Source organism: Bombyx mandarina, chromosome 03 (genome assembly GCF_030267445.1).
Source record: "Bombyx mandarina strain Sakado chromosome 03, ASM3026744v2".
Lineage (NCBI taxonomy): Eukaryota > Metazoa > Arthropoda > Insecta > Lepidoptera > Bombycidae > Bombyx > Bombyx mandarina.
In genome coordinates this window covers 8,960,461-8,974,197 of record NC_143210.1, presented here as the reverse complement: position 1 = coordinate 8,974,197, position 13,737 = coordinate 8,960,461, and the positions used below count along the sequence as shown (strand labels likewise).

Sequence of the window (13,737 nt, the reverse complement as noted above, 5' to 3'; positions counted from 1 at the left end):
GGTGCTCCGCTTGTATTGGTCTTAGCGTGATGTTATATAGCCTATAGCCTTCCTCAATGAATGGGCTATCTAACACTGAAAGATTTTTTCAAATCCGACAAGTAGTTCCCGAGATTAGCGCGTTCAAACAAACAAACTCTTCAGCTTTATAATATTAGTATAGATTTACTACATTGTTATATTATTTACGGTGTCTGTGTTTATTCCAATATATAATACAATAGTTAAAAGTGTTGGAACATACTCACATTTATAATTATTGCTCTATATTATTAAAACATGTATCATTATTTGCAAAAAGGAATCAATACAAAATAAAAGACAGTATATTGAACGACGAACATAAGGCTTGTATTTATGTAGCGACGAAGCCCCACAGGACACTACAATATTGGTCATAAAACACTACGTAATGGACAATATTATTATGTTCAAGCTTGTGTTTGTATCTCGAAAATAGTCGCATATTAGAGAAAAGTAAGCAGTTCTTAGGCGGGCGACTGTAAATTTATAAGCATTACATAAATAATAAATAAATAAATAAATATTTACTAACAGTCACGCCACGTTAACTGGTCCCGTGATAAGTTCGTAAAGAACTTGTGTTACAGGTACCAGATAATGGAAATAAATGTAAGATTTTTATTATACACATACACATATTTAATATACATCCATAACCCCGGAAAAAACATTTATATTAACATACAAATATCTTCCCTTGACGGGATTCGAACCCGCGACCCCCTTGTGTAGTGACCATGTCACTTACCACTACACCAGACGGCCGTTTATAGATAGAATAAAGAAATGAGTATGAAAAAGTTTTTAAGAGTCAAACTAAATTAAAAAAAAAATAAAAAAAAAAATTAATTACATTTCCTGTCACTTTAATTGTATTTAAGTTATTGTTTCATGTATGTTTATTTATATGCATTTTTCATTTTATATTAGTTTTTTTTTTCAAAGCTTAATTTAATTGTCATGCTTTAGTACCTTTTATATTGTACACTTTTCCCCTCTTGTACATCGTATTTCTCTCTGCTAATGGTTTGCTGGAAGAAAACTCATGTATGAGTTAAGCTCGCCTTTGTACATAGTATTTAGACATTCTTTAAATCTGTTTTCATTGTATTTTCTTTAGGTGTACAATAAGTATAAATAAAATGATTAAATTTTATATTTACCTAAAACATCGTTTAAATAATAACACCTACCTATGTATGTTTAACCTACGTTGAAAATATGTTGCCCGATCGCTGTGTAAACAGTATTTCAGGGTTTTTCATCAAGTGAACGGCATTCACACGGCTAGTCATTGCATAATGTAATCAGAGGTAATCAAGCTGTTTCTGGGAACAGCCCGGAGTGAGTCAAGGATACCCATGATAAAATGCTAAACAGATCGTGCAACACGTTAAAACGTCATTAAAGTTAAACGAAACCTATAAATTCGGTCTTAACATACAAGACTAGTCGGCCGTCTGGCGTAGTGGTAAGTGACATGGTCACTACACGAGGGGGTCGCGGGTTCGAATCCCGCCAAGGAAAGATATTTGTATGATAAATATATTGTCTTTTCAAGGGTTATGGATGTATATTAAATATATGTATGAGTACAATAAAAATCTTACATTTATTTGCGTTATCTGGTAGGTACCTGTAACACAAGTTCTTTACCAACATAGCACAGGACCAGTTAACGTGGCATTTATTGTTTTTTATTATATGATTATGAAGATCACTTTAGTTTCATTGCATTTGTTTCCCTTTTTATTGAATAAAATTCACTAAACACTAGATTATTTCAGTTTTTAGGGTTCTGTAACAAAAGGACAAAAAAGAGAACGTTTAAAGTTTCGTAAAGTACATCAGTTCGAATATTAAGGCCAGAGGTAATGATGACTAATATATGGCAATGGGCACGACAACACCAGAACATAAGGGGCTCTTTATGCTTCATTTTATTGTATAATCCGCACCTGACCTCTTACTATTAAATAGAAAAGTTTTGTATCAGTGTCATTGTTTTTAAAGTTTTTTAAAATTCTGTTCGATTCTTTTTTATCTCGATAGCTAAATAGACATGGGCACATAAAAGTCTTAGGCTCCCCGCGCACTAGGCAGCCTGGCTGCGGCAACCGAAATATTTGAGCAGCCAGTTATAGAAGCCAATCGACGTCAAAAACGCAAACCAAAGAAAAGACACTGGATTCGTTTTCTTATTCTAGAACGGCACTCAAAAGGCTTATTCCATAACTATTTTAAAGATGTTCATACATACATACCAGACCAGACCGGTTTTTTTAAATACAAGGGATTGTACAAGCATGCTGTGTTATATAACTAATACTTGGCAAAACGATATGCATTGGCTGCTACAGCAAGTGCGCGGGGACTCACAGCAGCCACATACATTTGCCAACACTCGCTCTGGCTGCGCACAACCGATGGGCAGCCGTGCAACAGGCGCGTTGTAATGGCTGCCGCAGCCAAGAGTTCCGGGCTGCTTATGTGCGCGGGCTCCCATACAACCCCCATATATTTGTTTGGCTACCGCAGCCTGGTTGCCTAGTGCGCGGGGAGTTTTAATGTCACTTCACCTCACCTTATTTAATATCTAGTATCATACTAAATACTATACTTCCTCATACAATTTCTGATCTCGGTGGAGTGATGTAGCGAATGTAGCTACCATAGAGTATAAAATATCGGACTTAGACCTGAATCGCGCTAACGACAATTTTAATATAAGTTAAAAATAATCTTGCATATTATATACAACTTCCCAACAACAATATATGGACAGTTTTGTTTATAGAGCTCAAAATAAGGGCCGCTCGGTGGAAGATCGCTAAGTAAGCTTTTCCTATAGCACGATTGCAACTCCACTCTTGATCAAATTCAAGGAATGGCTTCTATATGACCAAATAGACGCACATTAAAAGTTAATCATGGCAAATTCATAATTTATTGAAACCGTTACTTGGTGTTGCTTGTGCTAGTATATCGTTCCATAACTGGTGGTAGGACCTCTTGTGAGTCCGCGCGGGTAGGTACCACCACCCTGCCTATTTCTGCCGTGAAGCAGTAATGCGTTTCGGTTTGAAGGGTGGGGCAGCCGTTGTAACTATACTGAGATCTTAGAACTTATATCTCAAGATGTGTGGCGCATTTACATTGTAGATGTCTATGGGTTCCAGTAACCACTTAACACCAGGTGGGCTGTGAGCTCGTCCACATACCTAAGCAATAAAAAAAAAAAAAAAAAAATATCGTGCTTCAGACATTTACACCCTTCTCCATAAATATCATGCGTTAACCCATACGAAGCTTACTGTTAGTCAAGGGTCATGACACCATTAAGATTATATTTAACATAACGTTCATACTTATCAAATGAACAAATAAAAGCACTTAAATTTCAAATTAATTTAGAAGCTTCGCGTTTTGACTACCTGCACAGATTTATGAACGCATTTCACAATTTCATACAAACAATTTGAATTTCAAACGAGCAAGCCGATTGTAGAATATGCTCGAATATAGTATCGAATAATGTTAAAACATCACAATAAAGGAACGTCCGTGAATAATCTAGTAACGAGTGCATCGGCAATTTGTATTCAGAATAGCTAAGCAAATTGCATGAAATATCCAAATGTTAGCATTGTCCAAATTTAATTTATTTTCATTTTGTAGCACGTACATATTCATTTAATAACCATACATAAAGTCCAGAGGATTGATATTTTAAAAGATGCGTTGAGTTTTCAATAAAATGCTTTTTCTTTAATCCAGTATCAAAAGTATTTAAATATATATATTTACATGAGACTTTTAGACTAAACTATACGAGTCGGATCCGACTTAAGATTGAATGGTGATAGCATTTATGTTTTAATAGCAATTTTAAATGCAAATAGCTAGACAGTGCTAAATTATACAGTGCAAACAAATTAATTTTATAAGAGTAAATGGAAAATTAAAAGACTTGAGTTTTAAATAAATCACGTTTGATGAAGATGTTCAAAATGATGAATAATTATAATAAATTAAATATCATACCAAACGTGTCAAGATGGATTATGAAAGGTAGGAAAAATGTAAAATAAATGACTCATTATATTTATGATTACTGGTGGTTTGCATTATATTTACTGGTGGTAGGACCTCTTGTGAGTCCGCGCGGGTACGTACCACCACCCTGCCTATTTCTGCCGTGAAGCAGTAATGCGTTTCGGTTTGAAGGGTGGGGCAGCCGTTGTAACTAACTATACTGAGATCTTAGAACTTATACCTCAAGGTGGGTGGCGCATTTACGTTGTAGATGTCCATGGGCTCCAGTAACCACTTTAGACCAGGTGGGCTGTGAAAAAAATGATATTTTTTTACTAATACCAAATCTATGTTTCATCATTCATGTATCATTAACGAAAACTAGGGAAATTATTTAATACACTCCATAAGGAAGCTCGCTATGTCTCTTTGTATAGAATTTTGAATTGTAATTTTATATACGAGCTGTTAACATATACGGCATACATGTATCCTCACTGGTCCTGAACTCACAATGAGAAATTGCGGTCAGTAAAAGTTCGTTTCTCGATTTTGAAACCACGTTGTGTAAGGTATAAAGGTGAATTTAACGGACTGAATATGTTTTTTTTTTGTTCGTACGTAAATATGCGTACGCAGGTATTTTCTGACGCTCCAAAATTGAATTTCGTGATTAACGAACGCACTTGGTAAGATATAATTTCCTTTTGAATTTTTTACCACAAATTTGTTGTGGCATTTATTGATGCGATTTTATCTATATATTAATACGTGAAGCAAAAACTTTGTATACCTTTTTATGAAAATTGCGCGGACAGAGGAGTATGAAATTTTCCACACTTATAGAGAATATAGAGAAGAAGTGCACAATGCTAATATTTTTTAAAATGATGCATAAAATATATATTAAATCAATAAAGAAAACATTACACACACTACATACCATGTATTTGACGCACACACGCATGCATACTATTTATTGTCAAACTTTTGTTCTTGACGTCTGTTGTTTGTCAAATTGAGATGAAACATTGTTTGTCTTTGTTAATATTTTGTATAGTGTAGTCTTGGCGAAATTTAAGTATAAAATACAATCATAATAGTGTACAAACTTACAATTAATTATAGTCGAATTTCGACTACTGCTACTAGTTTCAAAAAAATAACGAAGCCTGTTTTTATTATATGTAGTTTCTATGGATCAGATATGACAGTTAGGTTGATGTAACAGATGGTAAAACGTAGTTAGCGACCTTTTGTACAACAGACGTTGACGAAACACACAATGCAGTTGACACAAGGCGAAATTGTGTACTACCAAGTGAATGGCGCGATTTATTTCAGTAAGGATAGTGCGAAAGGACGCACTGACCCGTGCGAAATCCTTGATCATGTGCCCTCTGCACTATTGCCTAAACCATTTCATAAATGCATTAATGGTGACTCCAAACTTAACTGATTGAAATCAAACGTTCAATGAGTTATAAGAACTTTGATATTGCTGTAGGTAAGTGTGTCAAATTTGTTAGCAACTAAACAGCTGTATTTACTTGTCGGTACACAATCTTCTCATTTTGCATTAAATTAATTTCAACACGAATTTCAATTTCTGTAAACACGATTCAATGATAAATCTAAATAATTTTTATTGTTACTATTAAAGAACGAATTGCAAATTTTATTGATGAATTTCATTCGAAGTAAATTTATGAAATACATTTATTGGATCGACGAGATAATGTTGTATGATCGTTTATTTTTCTTTAAGAATGCGTATTTACATGTCACGTACGTAGCTTCACAACCTCGACTGTTATTTAGCCTTCAAGTCTCCTTACTGTTTGAGTGTCGCGAGGTAGCATTGCGAAAGTCGACGGTGCTGTACGTGAGCAGATTGTTGAAGATTATCATTCTTGTTCGAGTCGATTGTATTGTACGTATCATCGTTTTGTTCAATAAGCCTTTAAAGATGTTTTAAGATAAAACAAACGAAAAGCGTATATTTAAAAAAAATCGCTGTATTGGTTCAGTTTGCTTAAAGGAACTTGGCATTCACAATTTCACAAGAGATTTTTCATTAAATTTGTAATTTTACTTAAGTGTCACTGCAGTGGTTCACGAAATAACGGCCAGCCATGTGTCGGGCAGTTACCAGATCACATAGACATAGAAAAAATAGACACGACGCCAAGACGGGGTGGTACCGACCAGCGCTAAATTTCGAGTCAAATATACTATTTCGAGTCGTTAAGTTTTATAAGTTTTTTCTTTTTCATAAATATGAAAATGAATACAAAAGTGTTCCTATGTAACTTTAAGTACAGTGTGAAAATATCTTACTACCTATGTTTTATTTTATCTCAATCATGCAGTTAGAGACAAGAAGATTTATTTCTAAGCAAGACATGATTTTACAGGAGCTAAAGTTTTCCCGTTTAAAAGTAAACTGTTTCATGGACGGGTTTAAAAGGTAATATAGGCTTGCATTTATATGATAAAATACGCGTAAGTAATATTGGTTCTCATTTGCAATGCCAATAATTATCGTAGAAATTTCAGATGAAGAAACTTAAAAGTGTGGTGGCTTGTAAATTAAGGCAGGACTAGTGCAACTATTCATGATTATATTCAATTCAGTGTCATAAAAGTAAGTTTTTGTGCCAACGAATGTACAATAATGTTAGAGTGCCAATCATTGTACAGTTTACCCCACACCTAATTAGTTATCCCTCAAGGCTCGAGTACGTATCTGTTAATAGTTTCTTGTAACAATGGAATATAACAGCCCACTTGGGTTACCTACTCGAATAGCAAATTATGTCCACAATCCATACGATCCACACTACTAACATAAAGGTCAACTGAATGTAACTAAACAACAAAATCACTAGACATTCAAAATAAAGAATCTAATTTATTATTATTACATTGCGGTAATCATGAAAACGTACGACGTATTCAAAGAATGTAATGTATTCTTGTTCTTATGCTACTCATCTAACCTTGCTTTTTAGGTGGTAACAAATATGTTTTCAATGAATTGTTAAGTGGGTTTGTCCGTCATCATCACGTAGTGCCATTTACAAAATTTGGAGGTCAATGGGTGAAATATACTTAGTGCCGTTCACTTTGAAAGGCATTAGGTATATCCTTATATGTTTTACGTATCTCTTTAAAAACGTTTGACTTCAAACCGAGGAAATAAATTCAACGCTACTTTTTATTAATCTATATACAACATATTTTGGTATATTTTTTTTTACTACTAAAATGCTACTTGTAAACAAAATACGACCTTAGATGTGTCAGAATTGGGACTATCCGGTTGTTCATTGGACAAGAGAATAATTAATCTTCGTCTTAACGCCAACGTGATAAGCCTGTAGGAATCGTGTTGCGGAATCTTATTAATATCACTGTACCTAACTGAAGTTATTGTTCTCCAGTCATTGTTATAATTAGTCATTAATAATCTACGTTGTCAGCATTGATAGTGATTAATAAGCTAAGATAATATCATAAACTTTCAAGATAGCGTATATAGACTGTACTATTTAACTTATGGTGGTTTTCAAATTTACCAAAAAACTGACACAGAAAAAATAATGTATGAGAATATAATTTAAAACGTACCCGCGGGCACGATATGGTTTGTAATGAATCTACAGTTTTTCTGGAAGTGCTCTTCTTTCTTCAAGAAGAAACTGGAAGTTATGTCCCATAACGACTGAACTATAAAGCGTAACGAGTGCCTTGTGCGAGAGAAGCGTAATAAAAATTAATGATTCCGTGTTCTCGAGTAAAATAAGAGCTCGGTCAGCGTCATTCATCGTTAGTCAGATATTCTAGACAACTGTCAAAATGCAATTACATATACCAGGAGTCAGGTTTAATGGCCTAGACGAATTCAAGGCCTAGAACAGCTTACTCCAGCTGGGTAGTGAACTGAAGTCCGGTTCAAGGGCATCAGGTGAATGCCACTAGGTAAGTTTTTTTTACCATAAAACCAGCTTACTTGACGACTGGTACTATCAAAGCCGGATGAATATTGAGCAAATTTATTTTTTCCTAATAAACGCGAACGTCTTTATATTGTTAAGAATAATTAAATAATAGTTTCTGAATTTACATTATGTTTCACTAGGACTTAAATAGACTTTTCATTATTGGTAAAATTTTAGGATTACTATACCATCAACCAATTACATATTTTTACGTAATTTTGTTTGATTTTTATTTGTTTTGAAAACTAACCGAATTAAAGTGGTTACACATCGATACTGTCCAGCGATATGTTACAGAGAAAAAGAAGCTGCAATTAGAATTATTTCTCTGTGTGACGATGGTCTCACATCATATATATTTTCTCTAGCTAAAAAATAAAATAAAAAAGAATTTCTCTCGCTAAAAGATAACAAGTTACACCTGCGGGGAGCCCAAATAACTACCTATAACTATGTAAAAGCGTGAAACCTTTGTTCTTTCTCGTCCGAGGCTCGGCTCCACGAAAAATATCTTTTTACTTTTTTGCCGAGTCGCTCCCGGTGCGAACCGCCCGAGCAGGTAGACTCTGTTGTATATAATAAACGTTCTTTCTATACGTACCTACGTATCCACGTTGTTTTAGGCGAACTTCGTTAGATGTCTTGTAAACCAGTTTCTCGACCAAGTACATAAACGTTCTTCGAGTTCCACGTAAATATTTAAAGTCGGTCGAAGGAAAATATTATGACTGCAGTAGAAGAGGCAGACAGAATCGTATGAATAAATTTTAATATAAATACAGAGTTCATCATCCAGCTGGACTAAACTGTTCTACAGTTTGAACTCGTCCAGGTCATTAAACCTGACTCCTGGAATACGTAATTACTATATGACACTTATCTATAACATGCTTGTGTACACAAAAATTGTACTTATTTATATGTACTAGAGGTCGCCCGGTAGTCGAAATTCGACTATAATTAATTGAAATTATAAGTTTGTACACTATTAAGATTCTATTTTCAAAGACTATTATTCTTCTTTAATCACAAATTTCGCCAAGACTACATTAGAAAAATATTAATAAAGACATACAATATTTAATCTATTCTCAATTTGACAACAGACTTCAAGAACAAAAGTTTGACAATAAATAAATAGTATGCACGCGTGTGCGTCAAATACATGGTAGTGTGTGTAACGTTTTCTTTATTGATTTAATGTATCTTTTATGCATTATTTTAAAAAAATATTAGCTATGTGCACTTCTTCTCTATATTCTCTATAAGTGTGGAAAATTTCAAACTCCTCCGTCCGCGCAATTTTCGTAAAAAGGGATACAAAGTTTTTGCTTCACGTATTAATATATAGAAGATATCATTTTGGTGAAACCATTTAAATAGCGTTATCAAATGTTGCCTATACTGTATTATTTGATTTGTATCCCTTTTTAGATTACAAGCTTACACTGTGGCTCAGCTATTGTTGGTATCGCTGATTCATCTATATGCTCCAGCACCACTCACCGTTCGGTGGGTCATACTTCGTTTTCAAAGGGAACACATTAATATTTAATAGATAATAACCGAGGTAGGTGATTTATCTAAGTAATACAAGAAATAAATAGTACAACAAATTCCTAAGTTTTCATGTTTCATGTTCTCATGCTAGATAACTTACCTACAAAAGCTTCTAGTTTTGCTGGGTTTCTTTAAACATTAAGATTTGGTTACCTGAAACAAAGACTAAGTTTGTCATTTTTTAATTAAAATATTTTGCATTTATAATGGAAAACAATTGATTTTTATTCATTTATTAAATATTTTTTTAAATTTTATAACACGATGAATATGATTACGGTATATATAATATATAAAACAACCTTTGTAGTTCAATTACAAGTCCGCAAATCATTTAAACAAGTTTGTTTTAAATGTTTTCTTGTGTTTTCATATGAAGCATTAAGTGTTGATCAATTTGTTTTTTTTTTCAATATCAACGACAGTGTTTTACTATTTAGGAATTAAATTTAATAATTATCATTCATTTTAAATATTGAAGAAAAACGTTTACCTGAACCCAGCAAATATGCTCACGGTTATAATAAACAAAGCTATTTAAAAAACCTTGCTATGTAAGGGTTTATAATTCAATTTAATTAGAACTTGAGCGAGTTCTAGTAAATTATTGCTCTGCAACCTTTTTACATTTTGCTTATCACGTCACGTATTCATGTATTAAGTGCAATCATCGTCATAGGAGATCCAATTTTATAGTATAACAGATGTCCTACCCTTGAAATTAAAATGCATTACTGGTTTGGAGCAAAGATAGGTAGGATAATGCTACTTACTACCTAAAAGTAAAGATGTTTATCTGACTATTCATAAAGGAACACTGGTACATACCCAGGTCACATCTAACTGTTACTACGTTCTCTGAATTCATTGCTAGTAATACTATTTTTGCTTCATTAACACAATTAAATCCTCCTTTTTCATCTCAACTTTTGTTCGGAGTTCACTGATGATAGTTTACACTTAAAATCATATCTACTCATTTCTGGCGTAGAGGAATAATCCATTCCGTCTGAAAGGTAGGATAGCAGCCATATTACGATTTGCACCATTTGACTCAGAGTGGGCAGTTACATTCACTTATGAGGTCTATGGGTTCTGATAACTTGTATATTATCTAGACGGGAATTTGGTTGTCCATCTGTTAAAAAAAAAATTTTATTTACTTTGAGCAAAAACTTTAATGTTTAATACATACAAATGTTATTGTTGTCATATCTCAACCTATATTTTTTAGATTCTTTAGTTTTAGGCTGAACATGGGCTAGATAAGTCAAATGAGTCGTCTATTATCAAAGGTGGCAATCTGTGCATTTGGACAAAAAAATGTTATTGATATGTCAATACAGATTGATTTGAATATAATCGTCTCCTGCAAAGAATACGGTTCAAAACCTGCATTAAATAAAGTATTAACTTAACCTGTTATTTATCTAAGATGTCGTTCAGAAGAGTTTTGTGACTGCCAATGGAATACAAAGTCAATAATTCGTTTTTCTGATTTAACAATAATTGTCCAAAAGTCACATTGCCGGCTTTGATAATAGTCGACTCAAATATTCTGATGATAACTAATTTCTGCAGGTCATACACACTACGTACCTCGATGCAAAGAAAGGGTGATAAATCTCAATGCATTACCGATTCTTGGTAGATATTGGCTGTGTTCATAATCATGCAAGCTCAAATATGTTTTAATAGGTACTTGTGAATTTGAATTGTATTCTGTTAAAATTGTTTGTAAATTCATATTTTGTAAAATATTGATTTAGAAGACTTGGTGATGAATATTAAATTATAATTTGTTTATTTTATGCACAATTGTAGAAGACAATAAGAATCAATGATGTATGTATGTAATAACTGTAATTTTCTATTAGTACTTCCTGAAGAGTCTGTTTTCTTTGTGTAAGAAATAACAATGAAGGCAATCAATCTAATGGTGTATAAGCAAAGAGTAATTAGTTGTGAAAAGCAAAATACAAAGCATCGATTTCTGAATAGTCAATTTATATTAAATAATTCTAAACAATGAATAAGTTTCATTTGTAGAATTTGATTTTTCTAAAAAGTAAGTGGCATTTGTAAATCTGTGTAAATATTTATCTTATTTGTATTGAATATCCAAATGCTATTTGGATTCGTAACGTCCTCGAATACTAAAGATAGGAGCGTGTTTAAATATCGACCCATGTGCTTAGCTTTATGCCCAGCTTAAAACTTTTTTATACACACGAATCTTATTTGAAATGTGTCAAAAAGGATTTAGCTAGTGGCCAATAAAGCATTTTGGTATTGTAGTACATAATTGCATACACGCTGAAATTGTTTAGTACATTATGAGAGTCTTCAACTACCAATAGAAACTTTTTTACCTTCGTTTTCGTGACTCCACGGTGCCGCTTTAGTTTCCCAGCCCTGAGTATAGTTAATCACAGCACTTATCATCACAATACTATAAAAAAATATTTACTAATCTTTCCATTAAATAATAGAACTATAAATACTTTTGAAGTAACATAAATACTTTGCTATAAAAATTTTAAGCGAGGGACTGGGGCATGACACAAATCACAAAACAAACCAGTACAGAAAGAGAAAAAACAATACTAGCGACGCGCATGCGTTATAACTAGGTATGTCGTTAAAGCTGCACCTCCACTCCACGCTTATTTTTTAACATCAATACAAGTAGTGTTGGACTCACATCGATTATTTTTCCGGCACAGAACAACAACGCTAAGAAAGAAAGAAATAACTGGAAGGAATACTGAAGATTTTTTTTCTATTTGTATCATTTAAGTGACGCGGAAGTTAAAATAATAACCAATTCGGCATCCCACATACATTAGACAAATGTCTTCAAAAGCTCTTTGTGTAGAATGAAATTTTATGCTAGTGGCTGCAAACTGCCCAAAAATCGTATCTGCAGTCCTGCAGTAGCGTTAGCTAGGATAGAATTGAGAAATAGAGCCAGGAGCAAACCACCGGGACACCGGATCGGTACAGCTATAAATAATACATATAAATTAGTTAGGTACAGCTGGTATTCTTTCCACAATTTAAGCTACCTTAGTTACGTTAGCATTTTTTTGTATAGCATAACAAAGTTTGCAATAAATGTACAAAAATGTATTTCAAGACAAGATAATTATTATCGATATTTCGATAAATTCGTAGCGTGAGAACACGCTAAAACAGTGAAGTGTATTGTTTCGCCATCTAGCGTGGAATTTTAGAAGCGTTACTAAAGTTACTAAAGAAAACTAGATTCAATAATATTTTAACAGATGTCACTGAAATACAACATTTTTCGAAAAATTGGGCGTTTTTCTTGAAATTGGAAACTAACATTTTATTCGTAGTTCGTGTTAAAATCCTTTTGTATTTTTAGTTGTTAGCTTTTACCAAACTATCAAGCTACTTTATCCCATTATTTACAGGATCTAGAGTTCAAAACATCGTCTTTAGTTATTTTTTAATTGGCCTACTAATCATTTTTTCTTTCTTCCCATTAATTCATGATCTAATATTTACGGAAATATGTACCTAATATATGTTCAGGAATGAATCCAAGCTACAATGTAATAAAGTGCTAGTTCTCGGAAATCGGACTTAAAAAATTCATCGCGGTACAAATGTAAATGTAAATTACACTCCGGCCTTAGAGATAGAAACTAAGGGATTAGGTAGAATATTAATAATAAGGCACCAACAGCAGTATTCGAGGAGATTCGAGTCATATAACTGTTATGTTGTAAATAATATCCGGAATGACAATTAACACTAGGGTCGCCGCAGACCTTAGATCATTTTTTTCAATGCGTTCGTTAATTAGGTATATTCGTTACCTTTTTTTTAACACTGGGTAATCAAAGAATATTGCGGTATTTTGGTCATGTTGCACGTAGGGATACCAGCAATTTGGAACGCCTTGTGGTGACCGGTAAAATAGAGGGAAAAAGGCCTAGGGGTAGAGGTCCCAAACGATGGTCGGACCAAATAGCGGAGGAACTGGGGATACCTATCAGCGACGCACTCCACCGGGCTGCAGGGCGGGATCGATGGAGACAGTTGGTTGACGAAATCGGACGGAGTCACGATCCTCAGCAGTGAG

General features: G+C 33.6%; 1 protein-coding gene across 4 annotated transcripts in view; it reads right to left on the bottom strand.

The window, feature by feature from the left end:
* Nucleotides 1–12,266, bottom strand: part of gus (splA/ryanodine receptor domain and SOCS box containing gustavus) — a 57,791-nt gene extending 45,525 nt beyond the window's left edge. Inside the window, exons 1-2 of one of the 4 annotated variants that reach the window (XM_089740067.1) lie at nucleotides 11,996–12,224; nucleotides 9,724–9,776 (exon numbers count right to left, since the gene is read on the bottom strand). The gene's annotated coding sequence lies outside the window, so the exon portion shown is untranslated. Of the gene's footprint in view, nucleotides 1–9,723; nucleotides 9,777–10,451; nucleotides 10,633–11,995 lie in introns of those variants that run through there. The other 3 variants (XM_089740068.1, XM_089740070.1, XM_089740066.1) reach the window with 3 other exon arrangements.
* Nucleotides 12,267–13,737: the final 1,471 nt, after the last annotated feature.